We start from the raw sequence: 25,776 nt of genomic DNA, 5'->3' as shown, positions 1-25,776 counted from the left end.
TTCTGCTTCGCTGATTACTGACTCAGAGATACTGAATCACTCATACAAATAGGACCCGTTTCGCAAAGAGCTTCTTCAGGGTCTATGGGAATTTTAAACAATGGGCACTTAACTTCCTAGTGTTCCAATTCTGGCTGCGAGTGAAGTGGATGGTTCAAAAAGAGGCTTAACGGTTTACAGCAGGTCATTGGCAGGTATAAGCTGTCACATCTAACCAGTGGCGTACCAAGGGCAGGGCGGTGGGGGCGGTCCGCCCTGGGTGCACGCCGCTGGAGGGGTGCAGAGAGCAGCTGCGTGCCTGTCGGCTCCGCTGGTTCCCTGCTCCCTTTGCCCCGGAACAGGTTACTTCCTGTTCCGGGGCAGAGGGAGCAGGGAGCCAACAGAGCCGAGAGCCGCGCGGCTGCTCCCAGCAGCCAAGAATGCACCTGGGGGGGGGGGGTGATGCACTGGGGGGGGGGGGGTCATTGCGCCGGGGGGGGGGTGCACATCGGCGATCCGCCCCGGGTGGCAGCCGACCTAGGATCGTCACTGCATCTAACTGCATCTTGGAATGTGCAAGTCTGATACTATTCTATAAGGTATGCGCATTGCTAGGCAGATCACCCATGATACACTCACGTACCACCCACTGGTACAGCCCATTTGTTGTTATGCATCTTCCCCTGGATTCTATAAATGGCACACACATTTACACATGCATAATTGTGAACTATCCTCGACTGACAGGCAAATAAATAGGCTAACGAGCCAATTAGTGCCAATAATTGGATGCTATCAATTATCGGTGTTGGCAACAATTTGGATTTGGACACGCATCTTGCTATGCACTATTCTATAAAGATCCATATGCAAATCTTACAGCGTGCAGCTCAAAAGGGGGTGTGGCCATGGGAGGGGCATGGACTGGTCAGGGGTGTTCACTAAAGATGCACGCAGTATTAATGAATGCCAGGGATTTGCACCTAACTTACGCGCCATAACACCAGGTTTCAGTTGGGATAAACCCTTGCGCCTAAAGTTTGGCATGGAAATTGGCTATAAATGCTAATCTATAAATGGTGTGCAACTCGGAGCACCGTTTATAGAGTAATGCTCTGTGTAGATTTTTTTCAGCACCATTTTTGGTGCCATTTACTGAATCTAGACCCATGCGACTAGCACACCAATTTTATAGAATAGCAATTAGCACGTATGCGCATAAATGCAAACTGGTGGCATTGTTCATATGCTTATGTGCACCTATTCTAAAAATTAGTGCATGCAATTTGCACCTAAATTTAGGTGCCCTTCACAGAATTGCCCTTGAAATTAATAGTATGCACAGTTATGAAATGCTACAAAAATTCACATCCTTCCTGCTCCTTGCCCAAAGGTCTCACCTCACATTTGCACAATTCCTGCTTGTGATAAAATGAACCACGACAAGGCATGGAGTCCTCATAAAATACAGACAGAAGCAGTGCACTGTCAAAAAGGCAAAGACTTTATTCTGTACAAAAACAAGGGAAATAACATGCCTGTTCCCTCACAGTCTTTTCACTCTCAAAGTCTCTTAGGTTTAGAGGCACTAGCCTTAAGTACCCAGTATCCACACACAGGTCTGCTTCCAGCGAGATCCCAAGAACAACATGCTTATGAGACTTAACGCTTAGCTTACCTTGTTTCAGGTTGGTTAGCTTCTACACAGTGGCTGCCACCTGGGGCGGATCGCCGCTGTGCACCCTCCCTCCCCCGGGTGCAGTGTCATCCGTCCCATGACACCACCCTCCCAGGTGCAGCGTCCCCCCTGGAGAATCACCGTCCCCCCGGTGCATCACCTCCAAGTGTCCCCCCGGGTGCATTCTTCTTACCTGCTGGGGTGCTAGGAGCAGCCACGCTGTTGTTGGCTCCGCTGGTTCCCTGCTCCCTCTGCTGTTACTTTCTGTTCTGGGGCAGAGGGAGCAGAGAACTAGCGGAGCAGACAGTCATGCAGCTGCTCCTTGCACCCCTCCTACAGCGTGCACCCGGGGCGGACTGTCCCCACCGCCCCACCCTCGGTACGCCACTGCTTCTACAAGCTGTGGCCACCCTCACTCCAGGGTGTCTTCTCTCCCAGGGCCTACTGAACCTCTTCACTGGGTCTTTGTATTGGGGCCTCCATGACTGTGAACTGTTCTGGCTCAGGGAATTTAACTCCCTCCTGGTCTGAGCCCCACCCCTGTGACTCAGGCTTAGCCCCTGCCTCGGCAGACTAGCACCACCTGCTACAAGGTTGCTGAACTGTATTAGCCTCAGCCTCAGCAAACTAGTGTTACATGCCAAAATGGGGCTGAACTGCCCCAGTGAAGGAGTGTTTCCTGCCCCTATGTCACTCACTCTCTCACGCTCCTCTATATCTTATATTTGCTAAGTACTGCTAGTTTATTCAGTAACACCATGAATGTCAAAAATTTTAGATACAACTACCAGGGGATTTAACTGGAAGTACAAAACAGCTCCAAAGTGAATCCTAATGGCCCAAATCAAAAGCAGTCAATGTGTTTATTACCTTCCAAACCCGGTAGTTTATAAAAGCATGTCCCGCTAGGATTCTGGCAAGTCTTCAAACAGGGGTGTCCACAAGGCTGGTAATGCCACTCACATTCTCCAGTTGGATTGTAGTAATCGCAGAATAGAGCTTGAGGAGAAGAGAGAAATAAATATAATAGACATGTCTAGAAAGAAAGGTTTTGGTGCAGCTTCATCCTATCCATCTTCAGCTATTACATTCCTGTTGGATATGCTGGAGATGGTGAATTGATGTCCACTTAAAGTGAATAGTTATTCCACCTCTAATTATTATTAAATCAATTCCAAGCCTTTGAGTTTCTTTAATTGATGCATTAAAAAAAAAAACAAGGGAAGAGCTGCAGGCTGTCATGCATAGGGACCCAGGTTAGATTTCCAGCCCAGCTCCTGTACATCCCAGATTGCTCGCCTATGAAATGTGAAGTAGGTTAGATTCTGTATTTTTATTTTTTTTATATATTTTTGTTTTGTATGTTTTACATATTTTTATGTGTGTATATTGTACTTCATCCTGGATAAGGGTGGGTTATAAATAATTAAATCTAAATCTAACTAGGGATGGGCAGCCAGAACATTTTTATCTCCTTTTGTCCTTTTTTTGTTTTGAAATGAGTATCATTTATAATGCACACTATTTGCATATCCTGCACACTTTTGTTAAAGAACATGTAATACATACGCACAGAGCCCCTTATTCTATAATCTTGTGCACACAATTTTAGGCTTAGTATGCAAAATTGCACGCACAGATCATACAACACCTACAGTTATAATCAGCTGCTAAGTAGCACTAGCAATCAATTATCGCTGATAACTGGTGTTGGTGCTGTCACTAATTTGCAGTTGCACACACACTAAGCTGTGGTAAAACGTGGTCTGCAGTAGTCTGGACAAGTGAATTTGGCGCACGCTGGGCCATTTTTTACCGTGGCTGGGGAAAATGTTTTTTTAGTGAGGCGGTAAATGGTCATATGTGAAAATTAAAAGTATCACATGGCTTTTTACTGCCTGAGCCCTTACTGCCACCCATTCACCTAGTGGTAAGTGCTCATGCACCACTCGTACGGTAATCAGGTAGTGCGGGCTAATGTGGCCATGTTGCCGATTACCACCAGAAATGCCGTAGAAAATAGAAAAATATTTTCTACTGCAGGAAACAGCGTGCAACAACTTTGAAATTAACACATATTAGCCCTATCACGTCTTAGTAAAAGGGCCCCTTAGTATAGCACGTAACTGCAAAGGGGGTGTGGATGTGAGAAGAGCATACCCAGAACATATGCGCTAAGAATACCAACAGTTAGGTTCACATCTGTGACATTTACACCACCCACTGACATGGTGTAAGTGGCTGTGCCTAAATGTTTGTGCGTAAATCTATACTAATATTCTGTAATGCAATTACATGTTTAATTGCCAATATAAAATTTGCACTTAGCCCACAGCATAACGGCACCTGACTTTTGCCAATCTGTAGAGAATTACCCCATACCCCTGGATTCTATATAGCGCGCCTAGTTATGCATGGTTCTGCGTGTAATTCTAGGCGTATTCTATATGCATGTAGATTAATTGTCTTAACAAGCAATAACAAGAACTAATTGGCAAAAATTAGAATTTATATGCGTACATCTCTAAACGTATTCTGTAATGTACCGAACCTAAATTCTAACACATGCAGGCAAAAACGGGTGAGGTTAGGGGTGTGGAAAAAAACGTTCCAAAATCTACATGCATTGTTATAAAATATGGGCCAGTGCGCATAAATCAACTCGCAGGGATTTATACCAGCTTTTCATTGGCATAAACGGACGTGCGCAGATTGTCACATGAACTACGCCTAAGCTTATTCTAAATACTACACATAGATTTACACACGCTATCTAGAATATGCTTAGGCATGATTGTCTATCACGCATTAATTTTAGGTGCCATATATAGAATCGGGCCCATAATGGGCTAGATTCTATATATGGCACCAAAGAAAGCGCTATTCTATAAACTCTGCTAAAAGTTAGGCACAGTTTACAGAATAGCGCTTGTGTCCAGGAATCGCACAGCCATTTGCACCAACTGAAACGTGGTGCAAATGTACGCACCTACATTAGGCGTCTATCCCCGTTATTCTATACAATGCATGTTAATTTTAGGAATGCTCCCATTCTACCCTTGACTGTCCCATTTCCACGCCCCCTTGTTCAAGTCGTAATTAAAGTGTAGGTGTGAGTCCTGTACCTAAATACACGTGTGTAACATTGTATTAAATTTAATTAGTGCCAATAATTGCTTGTTAAAAAGCCAATTATTGGTGCTAATTGGTTTCTTTAATTCAATTGTGCATGCAAATTGGGCTCATGCCCAAATTTGCGCATGCAATTTTTGGCAACTTTTACAGAAATTAGGGGCATGTGTACTTTTTCATGATAGTTTGCATATATGTGAACCATCATGCATACTCTTCATCAGTGAATACCATTCATTTCAAACCACAGCCCATCCTTAGTCAACTGGGACTGGCAATGTCATGGAGGCAACAGTCACAGCTCCTGGGAGGGCAGAGGTTGACACAGTCAGTGCTGTAATTAGGACCCATGATTACAAGGTTCCATATGTGCGTATTCTTATCAGCACATACAGGCACACAATTATATCTGCCTCAAAACAAGTGTAAATGCATGTACCTACTTTCCCTGGGCTAATGACCTTGAAATATCTTCCTCCAATCCAGGTCAATTCAAACCCTAACAGAGGCCCTAAAATGCTTGTACAGGGGATAAGGTGACCAGCCAGCAAAAACACAGATATTATAGGTCACAAAATTCAACACCTCAGATGGTCTCAAAATGGCCATGCTCTGCAAAAAGACGCAAACATTTAAAACTTCATTAAGTTCCTTTTTATGGCCAGGTGGTTATGATGTTCCCTGATGTGTCCAGGGCTACACAGGTTCATCGTAAAGCTTTCCTGCAGCTTAAGGCTTGTGTCCTGGCTTCTGGGGGTCTTTCTTTCTTAAATTTCCTTGTAAATGCATGGTCACTGTAGAGAATGATACCTACCTGTTTCTAGATCCTGCTCACTTAGAAACATTTCTTCCCACTAAGGTTGCCTCAGTTAACGTTTCTTTTCTTTTTCCCCCAGAAATGGCACATGCTCAGGGCGGAACTACCGCCGGTGGCAGTCCCAATTTAGTGTTCAGTAAGACCGCTTTGGGCTTACTGACGTTTTGTAAAAGACCCCCATGTGCGATGTTATAGAATACTTCCGCTCGGCGCCTAATTTACGTGTCAGGATTTACAACAGGTTTTAGTGAGCAGCACTCGGCATATTCTAAAACATACTCCTAAATTAAAGCGTACTTTATAGAATATGCTTGGATTTTCATGTGGAAATTGAGGAGCAATATACAGAATCTATCCCTAAGCGCATTCTATAAACAGTGCCTAACTTTCAGTGCCGTTTATAGAATAGTACTTTTTTATGCCAATTTTTTGGTGCTGTTTATAGACTTTGATTGGATTGGAATAGGACAATGAAGTTCCATTGAATGTTTGTTATCCTGCTTCATTTTTTTCTGAAAATTGAATAAGTTATATAGGGAATTGTTTGCATCACCTCATTAAAGTGCTTCTCTGTACCTTCTTATTGTTGGAACATTATAATCAAGGTTTTGATTTTGCTGCCACTTGAAACATTGGTTATATTCTTAGTGAAGTTTTTCTCTAACCAATGATTGGTTCTGCTCTTACCTATTGCACAGTTTCCCTTGGACTCTATAAACTTGCACACCCAAATTTATGTCTGGTGCGCAAATTTGCACTAGCAAATTATAGAATAAGGGAAGTTGCATGAACAAATTAATTTAATAATTGTCTGTTCATTGGAGTTAACAGCCAAGTATTGGTTTAAAATGACGTTAATTGGTGCTAATTGGCACTAATTAGTATTTGCATGTGCAGCTGCCCTTAGTCACTGTTCTCGAAGTTGCACATGCCAATTCCATCACATGCAACTTCTGGGGTGGGGGGGGGGCAGGGGCATGCCTAGGGGTTTGGCGTGCATCTTATAAAACACAGGGAGTTACGTGCCTAGCTCCATATACTCCAGCCTTTGACACGGCGTAAGTGGTCATGCCTAAAGTTAGGTGTGAAAGTGTGGACTTAAGCTAGTATTTTATAATGGCAATTTTATTCAGAACTACTTTTACAGAATTTGAACTTAGCGCATATCCTCCTGGCACTTAAATTCTGGCACTCTTTCTTGAATCTACTCCTTTGTGCATAATGGTGATGTGAGCATGTAGTTCTGAGTTTTTTTCATTTTTTTTCTCCACAATTTTTCACATACAGCATCTGGGTGAAGGCAAACTGTGACATATTCCTGCTTGAGCTGATTCGTTTTCAAATGTATAAATGCCCCTCAGGTAATAGGATTTCTGCCTTTTAAAAAAATCTTTCTGCCCTTTTTGCAGAGTGGCTGGGGTAAAAGTTCTGAACATTGAAGATAAGTTCTTCAGATAAGGTGGTCTCTGGGATTCATCCCGGGGTCCATGATGATCAAAATGTTAATGAGTGATATTATAGTGAGATTAGAAGGAAAAATGTGTCTTCTGTTGATAACACAAAGTTCTGCAACAGATTGGATACCCCAAAGGAGTAGTCAGAATGAGAAGAGATATAAAAAAAAGTTTGCGGTTTGGTTGAATACTTTACAATTAATGGGTCAATAGTCGGGCAGTGATGGTCAGCATTTTTTTAAGCACTGACTGCCACTGGCTAAATTAGACCTGACATTTCCGCAGAAAACCTCTCAGTTACACTGGTGCTGGACGATATTTAGTGCTGCTGCCCTCATAATTTCTAGGTACGCCCCCAGCACTGCCCATACAGTGATAGGGCAGTCAGAGCTAATCAGTATGTTTTTTCTAGCGAAAAAGGGGCCGGTACTCAAACACCAGGCCACCCTTCAGGGGTGGGGTGATCACTGAAGGACCCACCCCACAACAGCCAGGCCCCATGCAACCAGTCACAGAATCTATAATAAGGCAGAATTGGTGTATAGAGTCTGAGCTCTTTCATTAAAGCTTGGGGAATATGGATCAATTTTAGCAGACAATGGAAAAGGTGCCAGTACTCAGTATCCCCAAGTACCCCCTCAAAAAAAGCCCTAGAGGTAATACTCTGGCACTTTCTGGTTTAGTGCCACCTCTGTGTGCTTTAGGTGAATAGGACTCCATATGAAGCAACTTATATGTGGGCCCTTGGGATTTTAATTAATAAACTTTCCAAAAGAAGCATCCCTTTGATTTTTCTAGCCAAAACTATTCTTTTCACCAACAAGATGCTTTTCCTACTAGGCAGCGGAATATCTTTTAGGTGGAGAGGCCCCCCAAAATCTTTCTGGTCCTGCTCCCAAGCTCTGTAGTTGCTGATTCTGTGTTGGACAAAATATTGGTCCACCCCATTCTGCTGCCTGTGCTAATAAGTTTCTCCCTTTTCCCGTGCTTGCTTCTTTCTTTTGTATTCTCTTTGTACGCATTCCTTATATCAGTTAGTTCATGCTAATACTCACGACATATTTCAGGGGTTCTCCAGGCAATACAAACGCCAATCTCATTGCATGCTTGAGCATAGGCAGCAACTGCTGTACAGAAGCATTCACAGTCTCCTCCAGTATCACAGGCACAAGTATCCTTCACACACGTACTGAAATATGGGATTGGATCAACCTGGTAGAACAGAACATTATATTGGTCTTTTCTTTTCTTGCACTTGTTATGTAAGGGGGTTGTGTTTGGTAGAAGATATAGAGAGTATATGAATTTTACATAAGAGCACTGGTTTTGATCTAGTAAGGAGAAGAACATTTCTAGGAGCTGTTAATCAGTGGGGTTTGTTTTGAAAAGCTGTTAAATGCAGTTAGTGAAAGGCAGACAGAGAGAGACAGAAACTCATGATAGCTGAGCTTTTCAGAACTACTCTGCAGGAGTTTTTGTCTGATGTAGATGCTTATGAATTTGGATAGTGGATCCAAAAAGAAGTCCTCTCACAAATGGTGTTTCCGAAACAAGGTCTTTATTCACACTGTTCGTTTATTTGACTCTCATTTCTCCTGTGGAGAGATCACCTTCTGTAGGTATTTGCTTCCTATGAATTTGGATAAACAGGAAGGCAATGGCTGAGGATGTGCTGGTAGCAGAGGCTGGATCTGTTGAAGAATAGACTTCAAAAGAAGCTTGCAAAAAATGTTTTTCGCTTAGGGCCTCTTTTACAAAGCCGAACTACTGATTCTCAGTGCGGCAAATGAGAGGAAGCCCATTCAATTCCTATGGGTTTCCTCTCATTTGCTGTGTGGGAATCGCTAGCGCAGCTTTGTAAAAGAAGTTCTTAGTGAGATATGAGTATTGGCTTGCTGAAGACAACTTATGGTTGAAGTTTGCATAAATAGATTGTGTTGGTAGAATAAATTATGTGTGTCTATAATTTTCTAAGGAGTTTGTGTTTGGTAGCATTAATTATGACCGTCCAGTTTTCAAAAACACGTGATACACTTAATGAAAAATAGTTTCTATATGGAAAATGCCAGTGAAATATCACTCTTTATTTGGGGGACAATTTATACAACTGGGCATCTCCACATAGGTGTTCTGAGAAGTGGGAGTCTTTTCTACAATGACATGCACCCAGGTTCTGTTATAAAATATTATCATATCAACAAATAAGGGTCCAGTGGTTCACCATTGAAATATCTATCTATCTATCTATCTATCTATCTATCTATCTATCTATGGAAGGATGGGGTGGGGGGGAGTCTCACCCCACTCATCTCTACAGGGTGATCTATTTGAAAAAAAAACGTTGGTGATTATTATAATCATTGACAAAAAAAACCTCCGTCCATATAATTTATAACAACTAATGTGTCTGTTGTTTAAGTGATAATTGATCAGTCTAATCAAATAACATTACATTAGGTGACTGGCAGTAAGCTTAAAAATGTAATGCAGGACATTTATCTTCTGGCTCACCGAGTCCCGAAAGACACCTGTTTTGCTGTCGCTTTATCAAGGGATTGGAGCCCCAAAAAACAGTGACATTAAGCTTGCTGCTTACTGCTATTGCCGCCACAACTTAGTAAAAGGGCCTCTTAAAGAATATTTTAGTTACAGACATATGTCCAGAACCTAAGTGCACATATGTACACCAGCTCTGTGACTGGCAGAAGTGCACTTGCCTAACCTATAGTTGCATATTTTCATGGTTAATCCAGAAGTAAAGTAGGCATCTATGATCTTGTATAGAATAGGTTCCTACCAGGCACCCTCTAAATTGCCCCTACTGTGGCAATACAAGTATAGGAGTAATTTTATGAAGCCATTTCACATGCACATAAATAGTATCTTATAAAATATCGACCAGCGTAAAAGTGTGCTCTCTGTCTGTAGATGTGGACAGAGGTGGAGTCTGAGCAGACCATGGGCAGAGTTCAGAAGTATATGAATAGGTTATAAAACATAGAAATCTGCGTGCCTACAGGATTCATCTAATCAACTTCACAAAAGTAGACGTGATCTCAAGGTGGGGACACTAGAAACATCTTCAAAAATAAACCCAGCGCTGAAACAAATTTTCTTCTTAACTCTTATTGCAAAACTCTTGAATATAAGAGACCGACAGACAAGGCCATGTTTCGCAACTGCATCAGGGCCGGTCGTCAAGCCAAATTTTGTCTCCATTTAGTTAACATCATGCTCAAATATCAGGGACGGTCGTCAAAACATTTTGTCTCCATTTAGTTAACATCGTGCTCAAATAGAGAAAAGTTTGGCTTGACAACTGTCCCCGATGCAGCTGCAAAACATGGTCTTGCCGGTCGGTCTGTTATATTTAAGAGTTTTGCAATAAAAGCGGTATAGGATTAATCTAGGCATAGATATAAAAGCCAGTGTAAATATACCCCCCTGCAAAGTAGGCATGATTGCTGCTACTGATGCCAGTATTTTATAAGTATATATAGATGCCCTCTTATATCAGGCACCATCATGGAGGATAAGTCTATACCAAGACGCCTATTAAAAATGATAGTTATAGTGCCTGTTACAAATATGCACCTACTTGTCAGAATACCAGCACAAGTGGCCATAAGGGCTCTTAAATCTAAGTTACAACCACTTACACCAGCCAAATACCCAAGCCTAGGTGTGTGCTAGAATAAATTATAGTATTCAATGATGTACATGTGCATATGGCCCACAAGCCACCAAAACTTAGCCCATGCACGTGCCCTGACAGAAACGTGCCATCAGATCATGATGCATCCTTTTTCGCTTGTCCTTTAGGCACCTTTTTGTGCATCTAATGGAACCCATGAACAATCTTATTTTTGAGAGACTTGTAAATTTGTAAAGGAAATGTATCTATATGTAGGAACACCCATGGAGGGCCTTGTCCAAGGGTATTATCTGGGGATACACAAACAATAAGCTGAGGGGTCCTGGGCCCTAACAATGTTAGTGGGAATAGGACCCCTTTGCGTTATGGGTTGTAGGAATGTCTCCTAGGGACTGAGACCACCTGAGGCTCTAATGCTCCTCCCCCCTCAGTTTAGATATGAAGGTGCCTCCAGACAACTATTCTAGTGTTTTGTCTTCCCCCCTTGAGAGTTCAGAGACCCCTTGTATAGTGCTCATGCCAGCTAGTTAGAAAATGGAACCCTTTAACATGGCTGTTTCCACATTGTACCTGGGGTGATTGTTGAACCTGATGTGAGAGAGTTGAGTCAAATCTTCCAGGTTAGCTTGTATAAGTATCATACTGTCTCTCTTCCTTCTGTTTTGGAAAACAGCATAACTCTGTCCCAGTCCCTGCTACTTGAGGGTGTTAGAACAGGCAGGTTGGCTTGAGTTACAAATTTTTTACCTGTCTGGGTTCTGGAGAAAAAATAGTTTCCCTAAAAAAAAAACAAATCGGGTATTTATAATCTCAACAACTATCCTTCCATCCCCTCTTCCTCTGCATTGGGCTTCCCAGTTTATCTATGGAAATGTACAAGATATGGACTCTTGTTGATTCCAGGGCATAGACTTCCTTGCAACACCCAGCAAATCCAGAGATAGAGGCTAACACTAGTCTTTTAAGACACCAGGTTCACATATAAAATGGACTTGCAATAAAGACTCTAAAAATCTCAGTGTTTTTTAATTAGTAAAACTACTGATACATATGTTGCTGTATTGATATGATGATGTAGTAAAAATTTGCAATGTCTACCTGTGTACCAAAGCTCATATAATTTATTTTTGCTTCAAACATTTTAATTCACATTACCTCATAGTGGCAAGGAGCAAACACATGGCTAGTAATGATGCTACACTGCTTCTGTGACCAAGCTTTCCTATAAACATTGCTGGTACAAGGATCCATGGGATCGGTGACATCTGGGCATATAGAAGATGTTTTCCAGCTGTTTCCAAACTCCAAAGCACTTCCAACTATAGAGTGACGTCTGGTGGTAAAGTCATTATTGGCATTCCCATCATAGTTCCCACAAAGGCCACAGACCTTGCCCTGCAAGTAGAAACCATGAAAATTTTTAAAGGAGACTCAGTGTTTACTCCAGTAACCGAAAGGGTGCACACTAAGGACAAGATTCAGTAAATGGTGCCCAAGTTAGGCACCGTAAAAAATTAGCACCTAACACTATTTTATAAAGAGCACTCCTAGTTGAGCGCTCTTAGGGGCCCTTTTACTAAGCAGTGGTAAGCCCACCGCAGGCTTACTGTGCGCCAATCCGGCACTACAGCAGAAGCCCGGCGGTAGTTCCCACCCCTAGCATGCGCCATTTGCGGCGCTACAAAAATATGTCCTTTTCTTGTAGCACCAGAACTTAACCGCCAGGTTAGCATGGGACCCTTACTGTCATCTCAATGGATGGCAGTAAGGGCTGCCCACTGAAATGGCCGTGAGGTAAGTGGTTCACTTACTGTAGAGCCATTTCTTTTTCCCAAAAATGGACAGCCTTTCACCCGCAACGCAGGCCCCCTTTTAGCACAGCTTAGTAAAAGGACCCCTTAGTGAGTAGCACTGATTCCAGTTGTAATCCCGGGTGCCCAATTTGGAAGGGGAGAGAAGGTGGACAGAAGCTGGATGGAAGGGGACAGTAGGTGGGCAGAAGGTGGATGGAAGGTAGGACTCAATACCATTTGCGGCAACAGCAGCGGTGGCAACAGTGGGGGGGGGGGGGGGGAACTTGATAGGAAATATGTAGCCTAGGGGTGCCATCACCTAAGAAAGTTTTGGGAACCATGATTTCGTGTCATCTGCAAGTTTCATCCATGTAGAAAGGAAAAAAATCAGGAAATGGACATTTACAACTGCCCTCCCCCCACCGAGTCATGCATAAGTGCAGGCTCTAAGTGGCAGTTGCCAAAGTTGAGGTTCCCCCCTAATAACCACATGAGCAGGAGTGAATAGGCATTGCTCCTACTCACATTATACACCAAGGACCCCCCAGCAAGGCAAGGGAATGGATCATGGGAAGTGAGGGGGGGTGGGATCTATTGGAAGCCTCAAGTGGTTTGCTGTTTCTGGAGAAGACTGGGTGAGGTGATCTGCTTTTGAGGGGGAGGGGAACCTGGGAAAGGATTAGATGTGCTCCTCCTGGGGTAAGGGGGAGGTTAGGATCAGTGGAGTGGAGAGGATCAGATGTGATATCTGGAGGTGGGGTTATCAGCAGGGATGGGCAGCCCAAAAATGTCCATTTTGTTTTGTTTCCTGTGTCTTGTTCATTTTGTTTTGTTTAGACTTCATTTTCATTTTGGGAGCAATAACATTAAGGGTACACACTCTTTGTAAAAAAGATGTACTATCTGCAAAGAGTATGCACTCTTTTGGAAAGACTATCCAGCTTATAATCGAAAGACAAAAACACCTATATTGCGACCTAAATCGGGAGATAGGCGTTTATCTCCCAAAAATGAATAACGCGGTATAATCGAAAGCCGAACTTGGACGTTTTCAACTGCACTCCATCGCGGAAGCGTACAAAGTTGATGGGGGCGTGTCGGAGGCGTGGTGAAGGTGGGACTGGGGCGTGGTTATCACCTGGGAGCTCTTTTACCTTTTTTTTTTTTGTTTTTGTAAAAGTGCCCCCTAGGGTGGCCGGTTGGTGTCCTGGCATGTGAGGGGGACCAGTGCACTACGAATCCTGGCCCCTCCCATGAACAAATGCCTTGGATTTATTCGTTTTTGAGCTGGGCGCTTTCATTTTCCATTATCGCTGAAAAACCAAAACGCCCAGCTCACAAATTGTCGAATAAAACATGGACGTCTATTTTTTTTGAAAATACGGTTTGGTCCCCCCTTCACGGACCCGTTCTCGGAGATAAACGCCCATGGAGATAGACGTTTTCATTCAATTATGCCCCTCCACGCTTTCTTTTGCAAAGACTGCATGTGTGCGTGATGGTCTGTCCATGCATGCACTATTTGCAAAGAGGGCATACTCTTTCCACTCTGCAAATCATGCACCCTTTATGCAGTAGTTTGCGCTCTTTGCAAATAATGCTCTTTATTATTGACAAATGAAAAAACACATAATGTGTCTTTTCTGATCATTCTCATGCCCTTTATAGAATCCCACTAAGCTCTGATTTTTTTCCGGTGCCGAAATTTGAACACCATTTATAGAATTGTCCCTTTAGTGTGCGCCTATGTACTGTACAAAATACATGAGTATGCTACAACTCTGCCTCCACTTCATCCAAACTATGCTCCCAGGGGACACCTACACACAGATCACAGAACAGTCGATGCACTCTTTCCTTGTGCTTACTTTTTATGCACATATGCAGTCACTCAGTTTTATAAAAGCTCTTTTCTACAAGTATGACAGTATTTACATGTGGAAAATCTTTATAAAGTCATCCCCCGTTGTGTGGAAATATTTCAAGCAAGTTGGGGGGTGCAAACAATGCATATAGGGCTAGATTTTCTACAGAGTGCTCTTCCGTTTACATGTGCTGACACAGTTAATGCACATGATTAGGAAATAGGTCCCGTTGCATAAAATGTGCCTTAATGAATGTTAATGCTATAGTGCATTTATGTACATCTACCACCGAATTCTATAAAAGTCGACAAAAAATTATGCGCACAAATTTGGGCACATGCTCAATTTGCATATGCAATTTAATTGAATAACAAGACAAGTAGCACCAATAATTGGCATTTTAACAAGCAATTATTGGCACTAATTGAAATCAGCTAACATGTATGTACATACATTTAGGCACATGATCTGTGCCTAAATTTAACACATGTCCTGGAAAAGAGGGCACAGAAATGGGAAGGTCTTGGGCATTTTGGGGCAAAGCATAGGCGTGATTCAATATATGCATGTAATATTAGAATAAGGGGGGTTCAACACATAAATTTAGGCATGGGCATTTGCACCACATTTTTGTTGGTGCAAATGGGGGGGGGGGGGGGTTATGTACCAATTTGTTAGGCGTGATTTACAGAATCTAGCTCCTAGCCCACCACCTTGGGTGAATCTCTTCATAAAGGCAGTTAACAAATCCCAATAAATAAATAAATAAAATAAATACCTTGCATTTTCAAAACTCTAAGAGTGATGTATCAGGTTGCAAGTTCCCTTGCAGAAAACTGCCAACATCATGAGAAATGTTTCTTCTAGTGCTGCCTCATTTAAACAAAATGCAAATGTAACCCATGGCACATTTTTTGCAAAAAAAAAAGTTTGCATGAAATAGATGGCACTTCTCCCATCAAAATTTTATTATAGACTTTGAAACTTCACCTTATAATAAACAGTAAGTTTGATGAAAATGGTTGTCTTCTTATCCCACAAAACGATCAGCCCTATGTCGAACTCAATGACCAGATAGATGCCCATTGTCCGCACTGAATAAATGATCTTTGGACTACCTTGGGTCACAACTGTAAATGTTTCATCAGAGAGCATCAACTTGTAGCTCTACAAGGAGGAAATAGTAATAAAAAATCTTAGGATGTATCTAATATAAACGAAAAGCAATTTTACAAAATATAAGCCCCAACAGTAGGACCCACAAGATAAGTGTTTTTAGCTGGCGTGTTTCTATGCATGTGTCAGTACTGCCTTATGACCGTTATCTTCCGTGAGTACATCAGTAAGAATACAGAACTGTCCCTTTTTAACTATCTTCTCCAATGATCATGCCTAGCATAAAACTGATTGCAAAGGCATGATCCATGGTGCAAAGTTCTACTATGTAGATTAGTCTTGTAAATCAATGTATTTTTTGGAGCTTGTGTTACTGTTCAAGTACAGAAGGTGGGGCTCTGAAGCTTTTTTTCCTCCTGTTTTTAATAATTCCCTGTTTGCCCCTATGCATCTGAGAGTTCATTGTATAATTTAACAAGTATATCTTGTTGTTGTTACAAGAAAGTGGGTTTTTTTTAAATAATATTTTATCTTTTCAGATTTCGATCAATTGAGTTACCTTTTATAGGACCAATATGAAAATTTTGAAACAAAGTACTTCAGATATTGAGATCATTGAATTCTCATTTTCTGAATTCATTCATCACAGAAGGTAATGAACATTTTTAGTGAGGCTGATCAAATAATAATTTATCCAGTGAAGATGAAATCTTAGTTGTGAATGGGACATATTATGTTGTATTATTTGCAGGAAAGAGAAGACCATGTAAAATTTTACACAGTAGCTCTATTCAAAGGCAGGTACTACTACTACTACTACTACTATTACTATTTAGCATTTCTATAGCACTACAAGGCGTACTCAGCGCTGCACAAACATAGAAGAAAGACAGTCCCTGCTCAAAGAGGTTACAATCTAATAGACAAAAAATAAAGTAATCAAATCAATTAATGTGTACAGGAAAGAGGAGAGGAGGGTAGGTGGAGGCGAGTGGTTACAAGTGGTTACGAGTCAAAAGCAATGTTAAAGAGGTGGGCTTTCAGTCTAGATTTAAAGGTGGCCAAGGTTGGGGCAAGACGTAGGGGCTCAGGAAGTTTATTCCAGGCGTAGGGTGCAGCGAGACAGAAGGCGCGAAGTCTGGAGTTGGCAGTAGTGGAGAAGGGAACAGATAAGAAGGATTTATCCATGGAGCGGAGAGTACGCGAAGGGGTGTAGGGAAGGATGAGTGTGGAGAGATACTGGGGAGCAGCAGAGTGAATACATTTATAGGTTAGTAGAAGAAGTTTGAACAGGATTCGAAAACAGATAGGGAGCGTGAAGCGACTTGAGGAGAGGGGTAGTATGAGTAAAGCGACCCTGGCGGAAGACGAGGCGGGCAGCAGAGTTTTGAACCGATTGGAGAGGGGAGAGGTGACTAAGTGTGAGGCCAGCAAGAAGCAGATTGCAGTAGTCTAAACGAGAGGTGACAATGGTGTGGATGAGGGTTTTGGTAGAGTGCTTGGAAAGAAAGGGGTGGATTTTACGGATGTTGTAAAGAAAGAAACGACAGGTCTTGGTGATCTGCTGGATATGAGCAGAGAAGGAGAGAGAAGAGTCAAAGATGACCCCAAGGTTTCGAGCTGAGTAGACAGGGAGAATGAGAGAGCCATCAACAGAAATAGAAAATGGGGGGAGTGGGGAGGTGGGTTTGGGGGGGGGGGGGGGAAATGAGAAGCTCGGTTTTGGTCATATTTAATTTCAGGTGGTGTTGAGACATCCAGACAGCAATGTCAGACAAGCACGCTGAAACTTTGGAGGTAGAAGTATGTTTCATTGGGTTTTATTCAACCAATCAAACTGGCGACTGAGATGTTTGGAAGGATAAGGCAGGGCTTGCACCTGAATAGGGGGTGTGCTCACACAAAGAGGGAACTGGCGCAGAGCAGATAGGAAAGGGGGGAGGAGGGGTTGGGTATGAGTGAACAAAGGCAAGAAAAAGGATGTCAAGGAGCGAGTGGGACCCCTGGGCCAATCACAGAAGGTGGGGAGGGGCAGCACTGTAGTTCAAATGGGTAGAGAAGAAAGTGGGATGTTTGACCACGGCAAAACAAAACTTGGAGAGATGGATCTTAAAAGTACTTGTTTATTGATGAAAAAAAGGACTCGACACAGCCTGCATCAGGAGTCTCGCTCGACAGTGTTCTGTAGGGTGGGTCTCAGACAGTGTTGTTTTTCTAGCAAAAAAGGTGCCGGTACTCAAATGCTAGGCCACCCTTCAGGAGTGGAGTAATCACTGAGGGACCCACCCCATAATAGCCAGGCCACCTGCAACCAGTTATAGAATCTATGACAAGACAGAATTGGTGTGTAGAGCCTGAGCTCTTTCATTAAAACTTGGGTTCCATGGGTCAATTTTAGCAGACAATGGAAAAGGTGCCGGTACTCAGTACCCCCAAGTACCTCCTCAAAAAAAGCCAATGAGGTTAGATAAAACAGGAGACAAAATGACATCAAAACGTTGAAGCCTAATAGGAAATCTCTATTTCCCCTTCCCCACACAGCCATCATTGCCATACACTCAAAACAAAGAAAGCAAGCCTATATGAGCTGCTGCATCCTCGTTGTCATTCTTTATTGTCGGTAGCATTTTTATTTAATCTCACTTATATTTTCAAACATGATGGCTTGTGCAGTATACTGATATATACAGAGGAAGTTTAATAACGGAATAACTTTTCATAGGTAAAGTAGTAATTTGTTATAAATCATAATCAGTGTGTCATTTGGAGGGGCTGGTTATAGGGACATCCTAGCACTGTTATATTCATGCAGAAATGTTTTTTCTCTCCTGAGAAAGGGCACTGAAACAGACATCATGTTATGAGAATTAGGTGTTCAACATTTAGAGTTTCTATTGATTTATGACATTTCTATCCCATGTTAAACATGAATTAGGTTGAAATCTGGGAGCAATTAAATTTTGTTTTTTTCCTGTGCCTACATAAAAAAAGATGGCATGTGAAAACTTGCTCCCTTTGTTTTGTGGATTGCAGTGGTATATTATAAAAATGCACTTGCCTTTTTCATTTACTACTATTTCACAGAGAGGTACTGAATAATGAGGGAAGGGTTTCCTTCATGAGGAAGTTGTTGTTACATTTGTACCCTGCGCTTTCCCACTCATGGCAGGCTCAATGCGGCTTACATGGGGCAATGGAGGGTTAAGTGACTTGCCCAGAGTCACAAGGAGCTGCCTGTGCCAGGAATTGAACTCAATTCCTCAGTTCCCCAGGACCAAAGTCCACCACCCTAACCACTAGGCCACTCCTCCACTCAGTTCTATCCAGTGTCAGTCTAAATGTGCCAACATTGTCCAGTTCAGCACACTATTAGCAGCCAAGTTCATACAAAGTTAATTATGTTCAGTGGAAAATAAATCTGTTAGCTCAGCTGCCTGCTATGTGAATATTCCATCATTGTTTCATTACAGCTATCATGTATTACATATTATGGCCATTCGCTTTAAACTTTGATTGTTTTAGTTTGTTTATCCAGACTAACATGCATATAGTTTTGCTGTTTAAACCCAAAGGTGAATCCTAAGGGTGGTTGAATAATTAGGTATAAACTGTGTTGTTTCTGACTTTACTTGTTTTGGAGTCCTGCTGATCTTTACATCTGCTGTCTGGAATTTTAGAAAATGGAAATAAGACAATAAAAATTAAGTTTTGGATGTATTCTGTAGAAGTTGTTGTTTACTTTTGCAATGTGATGGATGCCTGTTCTGGTATGTGCATATGATAATCTTTGAACAACTGCCTATATTTATGGCTATGATTTCTGAACATGTAGCATCATTAAAGGACAAACTTTTAAATGCCCAGTTGGGTACATATGCTAAACTCAACTTTGTTAAATGTTTCAGACATATCCATCTATTTGCTCTCATGATATAACTGAATTCTATTATTCTGTCTCACTGTATTTTCAAATGTAAGGCCACATTGAACCTGACTTTGCTTGGGATAATGTGTGATTTAAATGTAACCCCCCCCCCCCAACCCCCCCCCCCCCCCCCCCCCCAAAAACAAAAAAAATCTTTATCCTCTACAATTTAAGACACTGCCTACCTGCTGGATAGTGATGGCACAATGAAAGCAAGTTTGGTCCAGTGAAGACTAACTCAAAATAACCTGTTCCTTAGCTAGGCCCTAGTGAGAGGTAGACCGGGCAAACTTGCTTATGGCTACCTGGGTCCAAGGGACTACTAGGGCAACCAGCTTGTACGGCAGTGCCCATAGGACCCACAGTAGTTTGCAAAATGTTAAGTAGCATAATGACAATATAGATGGCCTCCGACTGCAGAGGCAGTGTGGCTCATAAGTTATCCTTTAGTTAGCATACTAGGGTTTAGGTTGTACATGTTAAATTAACAGGAAGTTTGTTGTATAGTACAATGAGATTGAATTGTTCATTATAGAATTGTTCGTGCCAATGCTGTGGCCTTATTAATAAATTATTCCATTTGTAAGTGGTCATTGATGGACTAGCTGGGGGAAAAGAAGGCAAAGTTGGGGGAGCGGGTGGGGATGGGAGGGGAGAAAAGAAAAAGGGGGTGGCAAGGGAGCGGCTAGTTGCAGGTTTCTTGTTTTGTTGAAGGAAACTCTACAAAAATCTGTTTGGTAAAGCTAACTGTATTTACCATCCTGTATAGAGTATTCCTACAGCAGTAGAAAACTAATTAGGATCTTTTGGATAATTTTAGAAAAGTAACTCACACCAACGTAGATTTTAACAGATCTGGAGCATGTGGTTCCAGTGGTGCCACAGGGGATGTTCTCTGTGATCACACGGAAAGTACCTGTACTAGTGCCGTCACCACAGTTATCCTGAGGAGAAGAATATATATGTATGTTACTAGCTAATGATTTGATAACCTACTATGGATTTATTGCCAAATATTGGGGACTTGGTTTTTTGCAATTAAACGTGAAAAAGGAGAGAACGTACCTGGGCCAGGACATAGTCACAATCACCATTGAAAGTGTAACGCTTCTCGTCAAATGAGATGTAATTCCCTTCTCCATAAACCATACAGATTCCCAGGCAGACTTGTTTAGTGCATGTCCACCTCCTCTGCTTACACTCACTATACAGGAAAGTGGAAAACATCAGTCCTTTCCGTTATTTATTTTCAAATACAAAAACAATTTAGGTTGATCATTCTTAATTAATATAATACCCTATTACAATGATTCCCAACTAGTCCTTGAGGCACACCCAGTCAGATGTTCAGGATATCCACAATGGATATGCCTGAGAGAGATTTGCACACATTCCTTCCTTGCTATGCAAATCTAACTCATGCATACTCATTGTGGATATCCTTAACATCTGATTGACTGGGTCATCCAAAATGCAGCTGCACGATTGTACCCCAAGGACTGGGTTAATAATTACTGTTCTATTAGTACTAGCAATTACAGTATTTTTTTTTATTTTTATGATGCTAATTATACTCAGCCATAGAATTGAATTCTTACTGCTATCGATGATAGAAGGATTGGAATGGACCAGAACATGAACTTCTGCATTGTCACACTCGACATTGCAGCCCTCGACACCATTGACCATCAGCTACTAATCAACACCCTATCAAGTCTGAGCATTAGGGGTCAAGTCCTATTCTGGTTTCTCTCATACCTTCAGAAAAGAAAGTTTCATGTAAGAGTGGATGACTCTGAGGGGCATAATCGAACGGAAACGCCTATCTCCATGGGCGTTTATCTCCGAGAACGGGTCCGTGAAGGGGCGGGCCGAACCGAATTTTCGAAAAAATGGACGTTTTTGAGCTGGGCATTTGTTTTTTTTAGCGATAATGGAAACTAAAAACGCCCAGCTCAAAAACGTCCTAATCCGAGCCATTTGGTCGTGGGAGGGGCCAGGATTCGTAGTACACTGGTCCCCCTGATATGCCAGGACACCAACTGGGCACCCTAGGTCAGTGCGGTGGACTTCAGAAAAAGCTCCCACATGCATAGCTCCCTTACCACGGGTGCTGAGCTCCCAACCCCCCCTCCCCCAAAACCCACTACCCACAAATGTACAACACTACCATAGCTCTTAGGGGTGAAGGGGGCACCTACATGTGGGTACAGTGGGTTTTGGAGGCCTACCATTTACCAGCACAAGTGTTACAGGTGGGGGGGGGGGGATGGGCCTGGGGCCACCTGGCTGAAGTGCACTGCGGTACCCACTAAAAGTGCTCCGGGGACCTGCATACACGCAGGCCTCTAGGACTTGTTGCTGCTATATAACATTGGCACACCAGTTGACACCTGAAGACTAATCTCTCCGAAAACGTCCTTTATTGGAATAACAGCCTTTACTCACAGTTAACTGCAGATCAGAGGTTGTGCCCCACTGGCAACGAGTCTCCCTGGTACTGAGATTAGCAGTAGGTCAGAGCTGGCAGAATGCTGTACAATGCCCTCTTTCAGCCACATTCAAGGTAAGAACTAAGTTGTCTAACGTGGCTAACACAGGAAAGGGAACTAAAACTGGCTTACAAATTTGGCCACTACCGCATGGACTACAACAGGAAACACAACAGCGCACACTCTGACCCAGTAGGCAGGGGGAAAAGCACCATGGGAGAAGAGCCTACCAACTACCAACATCGTGAGACTGTAACACAAGCTAATGAAATCACGGAGCCCAATACCCTACACCCACCATAATGCAATGCTGATGTGACCCTGTACTGCACCCGAGAGCCACATCTGACCCAGGGAAAGGCTGTGAGAGGATCGAACACATTCTGTTGTCATGGAGGTGGGTACAGCATTTGAGGCTGGCATAGAGGCTGGAAAAAAAGTTTGTAAAGTGGGGTTTTTTTGGTGGGAGGGGGTTAGTGACCACTGGGGGAGACCGGGGAGGTCATCCCCGATTCCCTGCAGTGGTCATCTGGGTAGTTGGAGCACTTTTTTGGGACTTGTTCGTGAAAAAAAAGGGTCCAAAAAAAAGTGACCCAAAATCGCGGTCAAAACGCTTTTTTTTTTGATTATCAGCTAAAGACGCCCATCTCTCCTCGGCTGATAACCACGCCCCAGTTCCGCCTCCACCATGCCTTCGACATACCCCCGTCAACTTTAATCGTTTCCGCGACGGAGTGCAGTTGGAAACGCCCAAAATCAGCTTTCGATTATACCGATTTGGGCGCCTTTGCGAGACAAACGTCTATCTCCCGATTTAGGTCACACTATAGGCGTCTTCTCTTTCGAAAATAGCTGGTCTGTCTCCAACAGCTTCCAATCACGAGTGGTGTACCGCAAGGGTCAACCATATCAGTGGTACTGTTTAACTTATTCATGGTACATAAGTACATAAGTACATAAGTAGTGCCATACTGGGAAAGACCAAAGGTCCATCTAGCCCAGCATCCTGTCACCGACAGTGGCCAATCCAGGTCAAGGGCACCTGGCACGCTCCCCAAACGTAAAAACATTCCAGACAAGTTATACCTAAAAATGCGGAATTTTTCCAAGTCCATTTAATAGCGGTCTATGGACTTGTCCTTTAGGAATCTATCTAACCCCTTTTTAAACTCCATCAAGCTAACCGCCCGTACCACGTTCTCCGGCAACGAATTCCAGAGTCTAATTACACGTTGGGTGAAGAAAACGTTTCTCCGATTCGTTTTAAATTTACCACACTGTAGCTTCAACTCATGCCCTCTAGTCCTAGTATTTTTGGATAGCGTGAACAGTCGCTTCACATCCACCCGATCCATTCCACTCATTATTTTATACACTTCTATCATATCTCCCCTCAGCCGTCTCTTCTCCAAGCTGAAAAGCCCTAGCCTTCTCAGCCTCTCTTCATAGGAAAGTCGTCCCATCCCCACTATCATTTTCGTCGCCCTTCGCTGTACCTTTTCCAATTCTACTATATCTTTTTTGAGATACGGAGACCAGTACTGAACACAATACTCCAGGTGCGGTCGCACCATGGAGCGATACAACGGCATTATAACATCCGCACACCTGGACTCCATACCCTTCCTAATAACACCCAACATTCTATTCGCTTTCCTAGCCGCAGCAGCACACTGAGCAGAAGGTTTCAGCGTATCATCGACGACGACACCCAGATCCCTTTCTTGATCCGTAACTCCTAACGCGGAACCTTGCAAGACGTAGCTATAATTCGGGTTCCTCTTACCCACATGCATCACTTTGCACTTGTCAACATTGAACTTCATCTGCCACTTGCACGCCCATTCTCCCAGTCTCGCAAGGTCCTCCTGTAATCGTTCACATTCCTCCTGCGACTTGATGACCCTGAATAATTTTGTGTCATCGGCGAATTTAATTACCTCACTAGTTATTCCCATCTCTAGGTCATTTATAAATACATTAAAAAGCAACGGACCCAGCACAGACCCCTGCGGGACCCCACTAACTACCCTCCTCCACTGAGAATACTGGCCACGCAATCCTACTCTCTGCTTCCTATCTTTCAACCAGTGTCTCTGTGAAATGTCTCACAAGAATTACACATATCATATAGAATATAAGCAGATGATATACAATTCGTGATCCCAGTTAAAAACAAAGACCACAACCTACCACTACGAATGAAAAACATCTTCGACAGAATTGTTGGCTGAATGAAACACGCTAAAATGTCATTAAATGTTGCAAAGACAGAAATACTATATGTTTGCAGAACCCCTGACCCATCTCCACCAACAATGTTTGAATATCAAGGTATGAAAATGTCCATGAAGCCCCTTGTCTATAATCTGGGAGTCTTCCTAGACATCAATCTGACAATGCAAAAACACATAGACCATATGACATGACGTCTTTCTTTCAACTAGGCATGTTAAGCAAGTTGAAAGGCATGACAGCACCATCTGACTTTCGAATAATTGTACAGAGCTTGGTACTGACTAAAATTGATGACTACAACTCGCTATTTCTAGCTTCCCGAATGCAAGCTCTACAGGTCATCCAAAATGCAGCTGCATGATTGATCACAGGAATCTCAAAGTCCGAACAAACCACTCCAACATTAAAAAAGCTGCATTGGCTTCCTGTACCATACAGAGTGCAATTCAAGATTCTTTTGCTGACACATCAACACATATTTGGGGCAGTCCCAACCTACTTCCGAAATGCCCTGCCATCATACCAACAGAAACGAACGCTAAGATCCGAGACATCCAATCAACTATGTTTACCTTCTGCAAAATCATATAACTACATTGAGACAAAACTACAAGCCTTCTCCTTCGCTGCCCCGGCCTTGTGGGATGCTCTACCAGGATACCTGAGAACATGTGAAGACACCAGACAATCCAAGCGTTTACTAAAAACTACTACTACTACTTATCACTTCTATAGCGCTACAAGGTATACGCAGCGCTGTACACCATACATGAAAAGACAGTCCCTGCTCAAAGAGCTCACAATCTAAACAGGACATACAAACAGCAACATGAAGACCTTTCTGTTTAACCCCTCTCTTAATTTACAGTTAACTCTTTTCTTGATTCTGTACTTATTACCATCTTCACTCGCTCATCTTATCACATTTCCTCACCTCACAATGGCAAATGCTACCCTAGTAAACCACATATGACTTCTGTCTAAAACTATGTATGTAAATTAGTTAAAACCTTGTATGTGACTATTGTCTAAGACCATGTATGTGTCAAACATTTAATCTATATATGTGAACCCTTATACCCTGTTACCCGCCTTGGATAAAGGTGGGATACAAATGTAGTAAATGAATAAAATAAATAAATAATATAAATTCCAAAATGTTTCTAGCACCAGCCTGATAAATGAGAAAATAATTATCATAGAAATCAGATTCTGGCATGTATTAATGTTTTAATGCAACTATCACCCTTACTCTTACATTCTCTCTCTGTTTCTCTCTCTCTAGCTCTCTCAGTCTCTGTAGTATCTTCTGCCCCCAGTCAAACTTCAGGTCTTTGAGTCAATTTATTTCATACTAGAATCCTTCCTATGCATGTGATTTTGAAAAGGTACAGTTGAATTGTGAAACCCAAAAGCCGTTGGCAGCATACCAAGTATTGCAATGGATTTTAATCGTCTCCCCAGACTTGTAGGCAACCCCATTGTGAATGCATGGACAATCATCCATAGGGATGCAGTCATCTTTGTCATCCAGCACCAACCCTTCAGGGCACATACAGCCAGAAATACACTGAATGCTGTACTGTTAAAGACAAGGAAAGACCATGATGTTAGAAGAAATTACTTCACAAA

Source organism: Microcaecilia unicolor, chromosome 4 (genome assembly GCF_901765095.1).
Source record: "Microcaecilia unicolor chromosome 4, aMicUni1.1, whole genome shotgun sequence".
Taxonomy (NCBI): Eukaryota; Metazoa; Chordata; class Amphibia; order Gymnophiona; family Siphonopidae; genus Microcaecilia; species Microcaecilia unicolor.
Note: the sequence above shows the minus strand (reverse complement) of the source record.